Consider the following 15,853-nt stretch of genomic DNA (forward strand, 5'->3'; position numbering starts at 1 on the left):
CAAATAACCCTAAAATGAGTTTATAACCACTTCAGACAGGATTTCAGAGTGGATGACAGTATACAATAACACCATACTATGGGACTATGCTGGACTGGATTTTGAAGATTGGAGTGCATTTCCCAGAAGTATTGCTAGGTAAAAATAAAGTTTGTCACCAACAATTCAGTGTTTCTCAAACCCATAGTTTTAATGAGCATTTGTGAACAGCTTCATGAAGTTGTGAGGTTGTGAACTGCAGCTCTCATGCTGTGGTTAGAAACATAGTTTCTTCTCAGTATGACAGGTGGACCTAAATATATCGAGCTCAAGTCCCTATAACCAATGGAGAATGGAGGCCTAGTGTGGTCATTTCAGGTCACTTTAGTGCAGTGCAGGACTTGAGCTGGGACCCTGAGGGAGAGTTTATCATCACTGTCGGATCAGACCAAACCACTAGACTCTTTACACCCTGGACCAGAAACAGATGCTCAGAGGTTTAAACAAATATAATCTATTTGATCTTTGAATAATTATACATTGTACATTTTTATAGTTGATAAACGCTTACCGTGTTTGCAGATTACCTTGCATGAGATCTCACGGTTATGACATGCAGTGTCTGACTATGGTTGGACGTTTTCAATTCGTGTTTGGTGCTGATGAGAAGGTCCTGTGGGTGTTCAAGGCTCCAATGAATTTTGTGGAGAACCTTGCTAACATATCATGCATCTCTCTGGAGAAAATACTGGGCTGTAATGTAAGTACTTAGAAATATCTCATCTTTAAACTTTAATTAGTTACATCATATAAAAACCTTAGGTCAAAGTCATGGATCAGCGAGAGATTTAAAGATGAGTCTCATATTTTTCTATTATCTTAATCCTAATGTTTATGCACATGCCCTCAGATATATAGCTAAGTGAGTTTCATTTTCTGTAACTTGAGGTCTTGGTAAATGAGACGACATAAATGACATTCTCAAATCAGGTTGATCTTGTGTAATTAAGCCAATATCACTTAATAGCTTTGGCTCTTGTGGAGCCAAACACAGCCGTGCTTATATTTAGACCAGCATTTTGTTTTTATACAACAGTTCAATAAAAAGTTGTTTTAAAGTATTTTGCATTTCAGACATAATATGTCATAATATAATAGAAGGGTATCTATAGAGAGGTTTTACAGTGTGTGTCTGTCTCCTGTGTGTTCAGGATACAGCAGATCTCCCAGAGGGAGCCAGCACTCCTGCCCTTGGCCTGTCCAACAAGGCCGTGTTTCAAGGTATGAACCCTTTGAATTCACTGGCCACTGGAGAATATGCGTTGTGCGGATCTTAAGTGCAGTGAGGCAGTTGCTTACCTTTACTGTGGCATCTGATGTGTTTATAGGTGACCTCACATCTCAGAGCTCTCAACAGGACTGTGAAGATTTCAATAGCCTGTCCGACCAATATAAAGAGTCCTACTTTCCACCTCTCAAACTCACTGGTATTTATGTATAGTTTTATTTTAATTTTTTACCTGCTTTTTTTCTCAACTGTGGTTGGTCATTTTTACATTTCAGTCAGATGGGCTCTTTCTCTCCAAGTAGACAGTTCTTTGCTGAAACAAAATATAATTTGTACTAGACTTTATGGCAATAGTCAAAAACCTCACTATGACCAGGTAGACACTGTAAGTTCTTCTGTTATTCCTAGAAAACACATTGATAAAGACTGTTTTCTCTGGTTTATTAATGTATCTGGGGCATGAATCAGAGTTACTGGAAACAAATGTTATTACAACATAAGGGGGGAGGGTGAGTGTTGAAGCGGGGGGGTTATGCCTCTCTTGCTCCAGGCAAACAGTGGCAAACGCTGTCAATGTGATTGAAAAAGCTCCTTAATCTGGAATCATAATTAGAAAAAAGCTTATATAATTGCAAAGTTAAAATATTGATGACTCTGGGCGATGGGGAGCGCAATGAGGCGGACACAGAGTTGTTAATGGAATAATACCACTCCCTTCATCTCGCTTCTTCTGGAGGGGCAAAGAGGGAAATAATAAAAAAAAAAAACTGCAAACCAGGGATGAATAAAAAAAGAAAAATGCCTGGTCTCGATTCCATTTCAATTGGGGCATGTGTTGCATAAGTGTCTGTGTATCTAAATGAGACAATATTATTTCAGGCTTGCACAAAGAGAGCTTAATTTGATTTACAGCATGTCGTAAAGCTAACGGCCATTGAAAATTGTAGATAAAGCCGCCTTGTTCCAAACAGCTTTGAGTAAATTGCTCGGCTTTGTATCTGTTGCTAAATATAAAAATGGATCTATTGAAAAATACAGTCTATAGGCGTCTGCTCATTTCTCATAATAACTATGTTTATATTTTGTGACTCTGTGTGCATTACCAGAGCCTCCGACAGAGGACGACCTCTTGCAGAACACACTGTGGCCAGAGGTACAAAAGCTGTGAGTTTCCCATCAATTCTCATTTGTGTTCTTCTGCCCTCATTGGTTGTTCTGCAGTGGGCACTAATGCTTCAGCTTCTGTGACATAAATAATGGACTGTAATAGGTTTTTAGAGCTTGTGACAAGAACCATTCATCCTGTATGCTTTCACACTAAACAAGAAAAGACTAAAATTGTTCATTAAATATCTTTTTTTGTTCCTCTCCTTAACTTCTGCATTCAAACTAAGATACAAAAATACTGTATGCAAACATGTGAATGCTAATGCTAATGCTTCTGGTTATGCAAGTTTGATGTGGTGTCATTGAGCACTGAAATGTGTCAGACCAGTGTTCTACACACTGCTGTGAAGGGTGTTATAGTAGGTATTAGAGTACCTTTAGACTGACTGACTGATAATAATAAAAGTGGGCGCTGATGGCCTCGCTTGCAATTCACCGATACGGAGTCCTGTTGCTTTTCGGGTGTCCTGAGTTTGAATTTTTTATTTTTTTTATTCTGTATTATTTCAATTAAAAAAATTTATTTTAATAGTTTTAGTTAACAACAACAACACTGCAACAGTTTGCAGCAGATTTTCTTAAACTGTTCAAATGTTTAAAGCTGAATAGCATCCAGATAAATGGTTCAGATATTTGAAGTCTCTATTAATTCCTTGCATACTGAGGATTGTTACTGCCACAGAAATGCAATGGGGTGTTTGCATTAGCCAAGCATTTGTGCCTGTGTTTGCTTACTTGCATTCAGTATTTTCTGGCCTAAGTTTGCCGAGCTTTTGTTAGCACAGAATAATGCCTGTGTTGCACTAAAATGACATATGACTCTGACATTTGCTGAAACTGTAGGCAATATATTATAGAATTGGATGCTTAGTGGCATTTTGCACTGGTTGGTGGGAAAATAGGCACATTATTCACAAGAAGTTTTGCAAAATTATTACACATTACCAGTATTTTTCATGATTAAATATTCATGCCTCCCCCCCACAATGCATTTACAATCAAATGTACAGACTTGCTTACTCATAAGAATTCAAAGTCGGTTTCCTTGATACACAGGTGACACTGGATAAAATGTAATAATTTACATGCACTGCCGTAAGCAGCTGAACGTTTTGACAGCCTGGCTTGCCGAGCTATTCATCCAACACTGGAAATTACTAAGCAGATCTGCTAATGGCTGCCAGAGTGCACGGCTTTCTTCGTCAAGCACAGGAGAGCACACACGGCTGCCCTGACACACAAAGCATTCGTCGTGTTTGAATCACCGCCCCAACTGTCTCTCTGAACCTTGCATGGTGCTCTGTTTTTATTTGAGTGCAGGTACTGACAGAGCCCTCATTAACATACCCTCTTTCCGTGTCGCTCTCTCTTCAGGTATGGACACGGCTTCGAGATGTTTTGTCTGGCGTCGGATTCTGAGAGGACGTTGGTGGCCTCGGCGTGTAAGGTACAATCACATGGGTGACCATATGGTCATTAGTGTCACACAAAAGTAGCCGTGGACTGTAATAACAAGACACAGAAAAGCATTCATGCGTAAAGCTGCTCAGATCCTAAAGTGGTTTTGAATATTTAGTCATTTGCCATTTTAACAAGCTCATGTCAATTTAGACCCTGACATCCGTGTGCAAGTAAATTTTTCTTCTCTTTGATGTAATGAGCTGCCTGTCGTATTAAAAACACATTGAACTCGCATGACCAGGGTTGGTAGACAGCCCTACGCGCCCTCTGGCCGGCGTGACACATTCTGAGACAGTTGAAGGGAGATCATTGGCTTGTGTCCCGGTTTGGCCCCAGTTGTTCTGCCAAACCCACGCTGATTGTGCACAAAGCCCTTCCGAATGAAAGCACATTCTGCGTGTCACCTGCCATTGTTCACGCTCGAGCAAAGATTGTGAGGTTTATTTAGTGGGGCTGGTGGCGGGCTGCTGCTGGGGTCCTGCAGGCTCAGATGACTTTGCTGTGGATGTGAAGTTTATCCACTGCTGGCTGAGCTGCAACCGCTGTATGTAGGAGGAGGGCTCTGCGGTTGAGGTTTGGAGAAAGAGGACGAACTTCTTGCTTTTGGATGTTGGTGTGAAAGATCTACATGATTTATCACACCAAATAGGCCTGTGTCTTGTGTCACAGGCCTCTAAACCAGGACATGCTGCAATTCTTCTGTGGAGGACAGCTTCATGGAAACAGCTTCAGTCACTGCCCTGCCAGAGCTTGACCGTCACTCAGATGGCGTTCTCTCCGAATGGACGCCTTCTGCTCACCGTTTCTCGTGATTGCACCTGGTCCTTATGGAGACGAGGGAACTCTGACACAGATACGGGTGAGCACCCCTCCCCTCTTGTCTTATTTTATACCTCATCTTTGATCCTTCATAAACAAGTGGTCAAGTTGTGGAGTGTGTTTTTTGATATATATATATATATATATATATATATATATATATATATATATATATATATATATATATAATACACACACACACACACACATTACCATTGTAATATTTTACTGTTAAAGTAAAAATGAGTATTTAAGAAAGTGTTATTATTATTAATAATAATAACAATAATAATAATAATAATAATATTTTAAAAAGCTCCACTTTTGCTGTGCTTGTTTAAAAGAAAACACAATTTGGCATAATTTTGTGAATATGACAAACTGAATAATTATAATTGTTATTGATGACAAAATACAACTAAAGTATTACTGTTATAGTTTTTCATTGTAAAAAAAACAAACACACAATAATTATTTTATTTTAAAGTACAACTGTACAATTACAATAAATATTTTCATTTTAAAAAATGTTAAATTATCAAGCTTTTCAATTAATATAAACTTCAGTGTTCTTCAAAATTATTCAGATAAAAGGATACTGACACTGCTTCGTTTTGTTGATAACATCTGATTTCTCATGAAAAGATTGGGAAGGGGTTGGCCCTGATAGCCTTTTGGGCAGCACACTCAGATATAGCGTTGTTGCGCTATGGTGTCTCAAGTTCGAAACCCGAAAAATCCTGAATAAAGTAAAAAAATAAAAAAGAAGCTCTTGATAAAAAAATAAATATATTTATTTATTTATTTATTTATTTATATAAAGATTGGGAAGGTGGTTGGTGCATATTGCATTCCCAAATGGACATTGTATGCGTACATGAGTTTGCGCAAACAGAGCTGACCCGCTCAGACACTAAAAACTGTTAAGGCCCCGATATACTTCAAACGAAATCGAAGAATGAACTGATATGACGTCATTTTGAACAAAATCAGGCCGAAACAAAGTTAATTTTGAGTTTGTTTCGGCAGTTCGAAACAGCTGACCAAAGTGTCACCGCCATGGACCAATAGAAACTCAATGGACCAATAGAAACTCAAAGGTGTTTAGGAGCTGAAACAAACTCCCCCAGTTCCCTTTCATAGGTCACTTCGATGCTGCGGTGATGTCACCGTATGAGAACACCCCTCGTTGTGACAAATGTCTGAAGCCCTATACCATCCCGCCAATTCTATTGGCCAAATAGCGCTTGGCACCACCCCGCGCATGCGTATGCATCGTATACCTGGGTGCCGCACACTATTTCGCTCAGATTTAATTTCCTTCAGGAAAGCGAATCATCTGGGCCCTATGAATCATCTTGCGTTCTCAGCGGTTTTCTCCGAGCAGTGTTAACTCCTCTTTAGACAAATATTTATTTGTTAGGTTTCGAGGTCCTGGAAACAGCCGTACTCGGCGCGCATCACTAGCGCTGCGGCTTTCGCCATAATTTCTGACATGGCTAACCATGGCTATGCAGCGATTCCTCCGGTGGAAGAGACTCACTTATGGCGCCCCCTCTTAAGGATTGGGGTCCTAAGGTTTTTCCACCAGCTCGCCAGTGACAATGAAAGAGGTTAGACCTGAGCTCTACAGCTAATGCCTCTCGTTCTCGGGGCCCGAATAGTAGCTCCTGATACTCTCGCTGCTTGCCAGGGACTGTGCCCTCCACTAGAGAGCGCTGTTGGACCGCTTTTGCGCATCCAACCCTCTCACTGCACTGTGTGTTTGTGTCCCCACACACAAACATTGACTGTCTCGCAGCAAAGGGCGCTTCGAGCAGCATTGGATCGAGTTATCATGCAGAGCGTTCCCTCAGACACTCACAATTCAGCTTTCAGAATCCAAGGGACGGTTCAAGGATCTGGCAAAGACGGCCCGTTTATGACGGCTCACACAGCCGCCGCTTTTTTGCTAGCGGCAGAGCCCGATGTTCATCTTGTTGGATTAATTCCTGCCTTGGACATGCTTCAGGATTATACACAACGAGACGCAACGACTTTGATGCATGTACTTCCCCTGCTTACGAACGCAGCGAGCTTTTCGTGACCGGACATTTTAACGCGTATGAAAACGTTGCAGAAGGTGGAAATCTTGAAATCGCTAATGTTATTTCGGGCCGCGTGGGAATGCTTGCCCGGCATTTCACAATGGGTGTTACGCAAAATTCGTCACGGATACACCATTCAGTTTCGAAAAGGCCCGCCTCCTTTCGGCGGAATTCTTCCCACGGTTGTGAAGCCAAAGGAAATAGCGGTGCTGCGACAGGAGATGTCAGCTCTGCTGAGCAAAGGGGCTATAGAGGAAGTACACCCCTCTCAGATGGAGTCAGGTTTTTACAGCCGCTATTTTGTTGTGCCAAAAAAAGACGGCGGGTTGCGACCCATTTTGGATTTACGCCGTTTGAATCTTGCACTCAGGACGAGCAAATTCAAGATGTTAACGGTAAAGTCTATTTTGTCTCAGATTCAACCAAACAACTGGTTTCTCACGATCGATCTGAAGGATGCATATTTTCATATTCAGATCATCAAGAGACACAGGAAGTTCCTCAGATTCACTTTAGAGGGCAAAGCGTATCAATACCGCGTTCTTCCCTTTGGCTTAGCTCTGGCTCCCCAAACTTTTTAAAAATGCATGGACGCAACTTTGGCCCCGTGGCGGCTCCAGGGCATTCGCGTGTTAAACTACTTAGACGATTGGCTGGTGTTAGCACAATCGCAGACTCAAGCACACTCTCACCGGGATCTTGTGCTGAATCATCTAAACAGCCTGGGCTTATGCACGAATTTCCAGAAGAGTGTTTTAATTCCCTCTCAACGGATAACCTTTCTGGGAATAGACTTGGACTCTCGCGCGATGACAGCAAAACTATCTCTCCCATGCGCTCAGTCTATCGCGTCATGCGTGCGTCGCTTCAAAGCGGGTCGCACAGTGACGGTGAGCTTGTGCCTCAGACTTTTAGGTCTAATGGCAGCGGCATCCCCTGTATTCCGTCTGGGATTACTTCATATGCGCCCTTTTCAGTGGTGAACGAAAACTCCGTTGTCTTCCGCATCGGACGATTTCGGTGACACGGAGTTGTGTTATGCCAATAAAACAGTGGATGTCAACCGAATTCCTTCTAGCCGGAGTTCGGCTGGGGATTTGTGCTTCCCGAGAGACTGTCACGACGGACGCGTCTTTGACCGGTTGGGGAGCTGTTTGTCAAGGGCGCCCAGCTCACAGAGTGTGGACGGCAACACAACGCAGTTGGCATATAAACAGGTTGGAATTACTGGCAGTTTTTCTAGCTCTCCAGTACTTCTCGAATCTGCTGATCGGCCGTCATGTACTGCTCAGGTCAGACAACATAGCGGTTTTGTCGTATCTGAATCATCAAGGAGGATTACGCTCTCGCCCCCTGTGCAGGCTGGCGAGAAATATTCTTCTTTGGTCTCAGAACAGATTTCTGTCGATCCGAGCGGTTCATGTCCCCGGACGTTTGAACTTCGGAGCGGATCTGCTATCCAGACAGACTCTAGAGCAGGGGGAATGGAGGTTGCATCCCCAAACGGTGAGCCTCTTATGGCGGATTTTTGGAGAAGCAAGAGTGGACTTATTCACGTCGAGCATGACTACGCATTGCCCGCTGTGGTTCTCCCTATGCCCTCCATCGCCCCTGGGATTGGATGCGTTCGCTCACAATTGGCCCAGAACCAGCTTGTATGCTTTTCCCCCGATTTGTTTAATTCCAGCGGTGTTATCCAGGATATGGCTGGACAGAGTGGAGCAGCTGCTGCTGGTGGCTCCGTGGTGGCCCACACAGCCGTGGTTCGCGGACCTGATCAGTCTGTTAGCGGGCTCTCCATGGGAGATTCCCCTCAGACAGGATTTACTATCTCAAGCACAGGGAATGATTTGGCACCCAAGGCCAGATCTATGGAAGCTGTGGGCATGGCCTCTGAGCGGAGTGAGTTAGTATGTCCCGGTCTTTCTGTTGAAACCACCGAGACTATAATGAATTCTAGAGCAGCTTCTACGAGACGCTTATATGCTTTCAAATGGAAACTGTTTACGACCTGGTGTGGAATTCGTAATATGGATCCAGTTTACTGCCCAGTGGCTTCAGTACTGGAGTTCCTTCAGGACCGTTTCTCTGATGGAGTAACGCCAGCCACTCTGAAAGTTTACGTGGCAGGCATTTCAGCTAACCACGTATATATAGATGGCGCCTCAGTGGGCCGTCATCCGCTGGTTTCTCGTTTTATACAGGGTGCGCGACGGCTGAGGCCTTTCCGCCCTGTGCGAGTTCCTTCATGGGATTTATCCATTGTGTTGCAAGGTTTATCAGGGCATCCGTTTGAGCCCTTGGAGATTATACCGGATGAAATCCTGACTAAAGACAGTTCTTCTTGTGGCTTTATCCTCCCTCAAGAGAGCTGGGGATTTACAGGCTCTTTCTGTTTCACCCTCGTGCATGGAATTTGCACCAGGCTCTGTGAAGGTATTGCTGCGACCGAGGCCTAATTATGTCCCTAAGGTCGCTTCTAACCCTTTCCGCTTTCAACAAGTGGTCTTGGAGGCTTTACCCCCTGCAGAGGCGGGGTCAGGAGATCTGGGTCTTTGCCCTGTCAGAGCGCTAAAGACTTATGTTGATCGAACAGCCCCATGGCGTGAGTCTGTCCAGCTGTTTGTCTGTTTCGGACACAAGAATAAAGGCCATGCTGTCACAAAACAATGCATGTCCCATTGGTTGGTGGAGGCAATATCTTTAGCGTATGAGGCGCATGGACTCGCTTCGCCCTTAGGAATAGGAGCTCATTCCACGAGAGCAGTGGCATCTTCACAAGCTTTTCTTAGTGGATCTTCTATGGATGATATCTGTGCTGTGGCAGGATGGTCCTCACCGAGCACGGTTATCAAGTTTTACAGTCTGGATGTGAGGACGGCTCCTGGCTCCTGGGTTCTCTCCACTTCAGCAGATGCTTCCTTGGATCCCAGCTATCAGGTACGTCAGGCGTTATGGTATAGGGTTCCCATACGGTGACGTCACCGCAGCATCGAAGTGACCTATGAAAGAGAACATCTCGGTTACGTATGTAACCACGGTTCCCTGAATAGGGAACGAGATGCTGCGGTCCCGGCCGTTCCATACCTTGATAGCATTCTTCTTCTTCAGTTCATGAAATCTGAGCAAAATTGCGCGCGGCACCCAGGTATACGATGCGTACGCATGCGTGGGGTGGTGCCAAGCGCTATTTGGCCAATAGGATTGGCGGGATGGTATAGGGCTTCAGACATTCGTCACACCGAGGGGTGTTCCCATACGGTGACGTCACCGCAGCATCTCGTTCCCTATTCAGGGAACCTTGGTTACATATGTAACCGAAATGAAAGTTCACTTTGAAAGTGAGCTTTCTGGGGGAGTTTGTTTCAGCTATTGGTCCATGGCGGTTATGCAATCGGTGGGTGTGTTCTGAAACTCTACCCTTTTTGACGTGAGTTTTTTTTTTTTTATTCGGTTCGTTTCTCATTCAACGGAGGTCAGGCAAGAGAGAATAATATCTCCGGCCTAGTCATTAGCAACATGAATACACTGGAGTGTCGAATGGCTGAGCTGGCACAAATATATCCACACCCGTAAGATCAATCGCGGAGAGACTTTGAAGATTCAGAGAAAGCATTAATTCCTAGAAAGAAATTGCAACGAATCTTGGTGTCGACGACCCGGAGTTATGCAAAAAGTGACCCAGAGAAACATCCGAGACAAGAACGGACTGACTATGGTTCTTTTTTATTGCAAAAATGATACTTGACTCTGAACGGCTGCTAATCATTATTCTTTTGTCTATAATATTCTGACCATTGGTGCCCATCTCACACCTTGATTGCCTACATTTCATTTCATCGTAGATGTGTTTAGGGGATTTGCGCGAGCGTTGCCAACACGTTTACATTAATCTACAGCCCACCTCCAGCAGCGCGGGGGTGTCAGAATGTTCAGAAACAGTATACCATAAGAACGAAAACAAACTTCATTTGAAATATACCGGAGCCTTTAATCATAATGCAGTTTTGTTTTTATTTTGATTAATCGTACAATCCTACGTAAACCCACCTGAGAAGTAACATCCTATAAGATGAATGGGAAAGCTAACAGCTTCCTCCAGCCTTTATAGACCTCTTTACTCAAAGACAGCTTTTACCTTCCTCCATTTTTCTTTGTCAACAATATTAGTTTGTGGACTGCTGATGTTTGCCCACTGTAAGATTCTCCTGGCATTTATCAAGAGTAAGCTAGCGCCTCCCAATGGCCATGTAGTATTAATGTTTATTCTGAGCATACACATCTAAATCACTGTTGACACAAGGTAACCACTGGAGCGTCTGTTTTTCTTTCTCTATTTTCTGATGTGTCCGAGGCATTGCCGGCTGCTGAGGGCCGAGGCATGCTGCAGTCCATTCTCTTTGAAGCTGGTATTACTCACAGCCTGTGTGCTGCAGATGTGGAGAGGTTAGTCAGTGTCACAGCTGATCAGAGAACCGCCCAGCATGGTGGTCGAACATGTCATGTGTGGAGAAATCTCTATTACAAAGACAAGTTTCCTCCCCTGCAGCTCTCTCTCCATTTGTCGGACTTCCTCTCTTTTGTGTTTCTGGTTAATGAGTTAAGACTCTCCAGTCTGTGGCTGGCCAGCTGTGGTTGCTTAGGCTTTAATTAGCAGAGGCACGCGTGTTGGTTTGTTCGGGGCATGCGGATGGAGGGTTACTGGTCAAGGTGGCATCACCAGGGTGCGTTGACCTCGATAGCTGGACTGTGGGTGACCACAAACTCAGTTTAGAGAAATTCTAATTATGTTCTGAAAATAAAGTCTTATGTGTTTGGAACAACATGAAGGCAAGTACTTCGGCCATCCTTAAAAATATTTTGGTTTGCAGTAACATTAATTAAAAAAAAAAAAAGGGTCGGTAGGTCAGTCTATATATTTTTTTTTTCAAGTTTCAATGTAAAAAAAAAGTAAATTTTTGTGATGGTGATGACGTAGGTATGAATTTAAACAAATTAGCATATCGTGACGTCACTGACTGGGTCTTCAACCCGTGCCTTCGGGCGCATCATTGCAAACCTCATTGTGATGCAGGCTATTATAGACCACAAACAAATTTAAATCTTTGTAAAAAACATGTTTATTGCATGAATTTCAGGTGAGAAGAAAAAAAAATTAGGTACTGTTTTACTTGCATCCACCGCTACGTGTCAATGCAACCTACAAATGAGAGACAGTTTACTTTGCTTTCTTGGGTTGTCACTTTTGTGAAAAAAATCCTGTTTGATTTGAGTGACAAGTGTTCATTGAATCGATTGTAAACACAGCCGTGTCTACACTACTTTCAAAGGCGGACGAGCTCGACACGCAGTATCTGCTGTCTCATCTTTTATGGAAAGCCAAGTGGACCATAAAACGCGTGCTTTTCAACGCCGTATTAATTTTAAAACACCGTTTTCATAACGCTGCCAGGCGTTAAATAAGCGCTGTTATGCGATAAGCTAACGCCAGACGCCACCACGCGTTAAAATGACGCCACACGCCGACAGACATTAAGTTAACGCAACACGCCACTTAAGATGCAGATTTATTTACTCATCTACATGGACACACCTCTCATGGCTACAAGGACTCTACGGCAAGTCAGAGCATCCAGTTTGCAAGAGCGCGAAGATGGCAAGGATAGCCCTTACAATTTTACATATAGCTTTTGTCTCATAAAGTTATCACCCCAGGCACGAATGAGTGCAAATTTGGAAATGATTTTATTCAACAGTTAAATTAATAAGAAAGTAATATTATTATTTTATTATTATATTATATTTTGAGTAGGCTATGATTTCAATGTAATAAATAGTTGGCGATAGTTTCACAAAAATAGAAATTGTTTATTTACATTTACATTTACTCAACCCAATGTTGTTTCAAACATTATGCCTTTATTGCGTTTGAGGAAGAAATTTTGAAGAATGCTGATAACCAAACTGTTTTAGTCTGTAAATATATGACGATTCAGATGCAGCTTCTGAAACAAAAGTAGAGCATATGTAATTCTAAATTAAATATAAATTTTTAAACTACATTATTTTTTCTTTTATATTATATTTTATATTATATATGGCCTAATGTTTAGAGAGTCGGACTGGCAATCGAAAGGTTGTGAGTTCGAGTCTCGGGCCGGGAGTGCATGTACAGTGCTCTCTCCACCCTCAATACCACGACTTAGGAGCCCTTGAGCAAGGCACTGAAGCCCCAACTGCTCCCTGGGCGCCACAGCATAAATGGCTGCCCACTGCTCTGGGTGTGTGTTCACAGTGTGTGTGTGTGTTCACTGCTCTGTGTGTGTGCACTTCAGATGGGTTAAATGCAGAGCACAAATTCTGAGTATGGGTCACCATACTTGGCTGAATGTCACGTCACTTTCACGTCACTTTCATTAAGCAAAACTGCGGAGCTGACCCCCCCTAAAAATAGACTTATGGGAGTCCCCCCTGATATTTTGTATTAGCATCAACAACAAAGGCAAATCTGAAAAAAAATTATAATAATGCAGTTAGGATAGTAAATGAGATTAAAGATTATTGGTTCACCTCAGATCGTGAAAGCAGACTGCAGTATTGTCATTCATCATAACAAACAGTGTAGAGAGGGCTCCCTCGGAAGAAATTCTGCAGGCGCCCCTGAACATATCGGCTTAAATTTCAGGAACACTTAATTTGCTCTATTTCTTAAAAACAAATTCAAACAAAGTCACAGCTGATCGCGGTGCTTCTCCAAACAAACACACAGCTGTTTCTGAACGTTTTTGAATGAATCTGCATTTTTGAACAAATCTAGCGAGTTAATGATATATCCATCACCAATTCATTAAGAGAGTCATTTGCTTTGTTCTTAAATGAATGAATGAACGAATCGATTAAATAAATGATTCATTGATAAGGCAGTGACATGCTGCCACCTACTGTCGGTTTCAGTTTCATTTGAAAGTATAAATGAGTCATTTAAATCGTTTAATATTTCCATTTTCAAAACTTTATATTTTAAACATTCATTTCATTACATCGTTCTTATGCTGTGTTCACACCAAACGTGAATAGAGCATCTGGCGTGAATGATTTCAATGTTAAGTCAATGCAAGGGCGCGTTTACGCGTGTCTGGAGGTCTCGCGGCACGAATGAGGTGTTTAGCGCGGCGCGGAAGACGCGAATTCGCCTCATTCTTTTTAATTTTTTAATTAAACACAAAGGGGTCATTAATGATGATTACATTATAGCATGTGCAAATTCACAAACAAAGTATATATAATTTGGCCAAAATTACCGGTACCTATATTAATATTCAAGAATGAATAAATTTACTGTTATTATAGATTACAAAGGTATTTATAATTAAATACATCCAAAAGGTCAGGACTTGCCATACATTTTCTTATTTATTTAACCATTGTAATAATTTCCAAATTTGGACTTATTTGTGTCATTCGATAACTATATTCCCTATTTCTATATTCGTAATTGCTTTATTGTAAAATAAATCAGGTATCTACTTTTGAGTATGATTTCAGTTTATCATATGTTATCATGTTTTTAAAAAGGAAGAAAAGTACCCTCAGAAGATATTTTAGAGCCTAATTGTGTTAAATGTGAAAAAGCAAACAAAATGTAGCTTTAAATATTAATATTTAATTTAGAATTACACATGCTTTACTTTTGTTTCAGAAGCTGCATCTGAATCATTGGGTTGAGTAAATGTAAATAAACAATTTCTATTTTTGTGAAACTATCGCCAACTATTTATTAAATTGAAATGATAGCCTACTCAAAATATAATATAATAATAAAATAATAATATTACTTTCTTGTTAATTTAACTGTTGAATAAAATCATTTCCAAATTTGCACTCATTCGTGCCTGGGGTGATAAAAGACAAAAGCTATATGTATAATTGTAAGGGCTATCCTTGCCATCTTCGCGCTCTTGCAAACTGGATGCTCTGACTTGCCGTAGAGTCCTTGTAGACATGAGAGGTGTGTCCATGTAGATGAGTAAACAAATCTGCATCTTAAGTGGCGTGTTGCGTTAACTTAATGTCTGTCGGCGTGTGGCGTTATTTTAACGCGTGGTGGCGTCTGGTGTTAACTTATCGCGTAACGGCGCTTATTTATCGCCTGGCGGCGTTATGAAAACGGCGTTTTAAAATTAATACGGCGTTGAAAAGCACGCGTTTTCTGGTCCACTTGAACCGCATTTTCTAGAGAGACACCGTTGGACTCGCGTCTCGCAGAAGAGAGCCGCATGTTTAGAAAGACATGTAAAATGAATGTATTTAAATTTAATTTTCAAAAAATATCTCACTTTTATCTTACATGATGCTGTTTTGTTTATAGTTCTTTAAGCAACTTAATTAATAATTGGTTCATAAACATTATTTTAAATATTATGTTGTTTTTTCAGTCATGTATTCTAATGCTTTGAATAAACGTGCAGTAATATTTTGCTCGATGCTCTATCTTGAGGCCTCAGAAGAGAAACAAAAAGCTTTTCTTCACCCTAACTGAAATTATGCATTTTAAATTCGAATACAATTCGAATTTTGATCATATTTAAGTAAAAAAAAAATCTAATTTAGTTTTTCAGCTATTTTGACAGCCCTAGGCGATTCAAGCCCGAAACTGTATGAGACTGAATACCGGCTGAATTCACATTTCTTTTGTAAAATGAGAAACATTGTGCAGAAGTATTATTTGCCGTTATGAGTGTGTGTCCTGGCTCAATAGAAAACTAAAGGGTGCACAAGCTGCAGTTGCTCTGTGACGCCTGTTCAAAAAAAAAGAAGAAAAAGAAAAAAACCTGGACGCGCTCCGAGAGAAGATCGTTAAAATCAATTTCCTATTTTCGTTTTCGAAACTTGTGCTTGATTCGTGCAATAGATTTTTCCAGAACTTCGTGCCAAGTTAAAGCGGTCTCGAGCTGTTTTTAATGAATTTTTTTAGATGTATTATGGTGCCCGAATCCGTATGACTTTGAACAGTGACCGCGAACATTTTGTTTACTGCAGCTGCAGCCATCAT

At 41.6% G+C, this 15,853-nt stretch overlaps 1 pseudogene; it reads left to right on the plus strand.

Moving 5' to 3' along the window:
* Positions 1 to 15,853, plus strand: part of LOC132144831 (elongator complex protein 2-like) — a 28,261-nt pseudogene that overhangs the window by 5,226 nt on the left and 7,182 nt on the right.

The sequence above is a fragment of the Carassius carassius genome, chromosome 8 (assembly GCF_963082965.1).
Source record: "Carassius carassius chromosome 8, fCarCar2.1, whole genome shotgun sequence".
In the NCBI taxonomy this organism is placed as follows: Eukaryota; Metazoa; Chordata; class Actinopteri; order Cypriniformes; family Cyprinidae; genus Carassius; species Carassius carassius.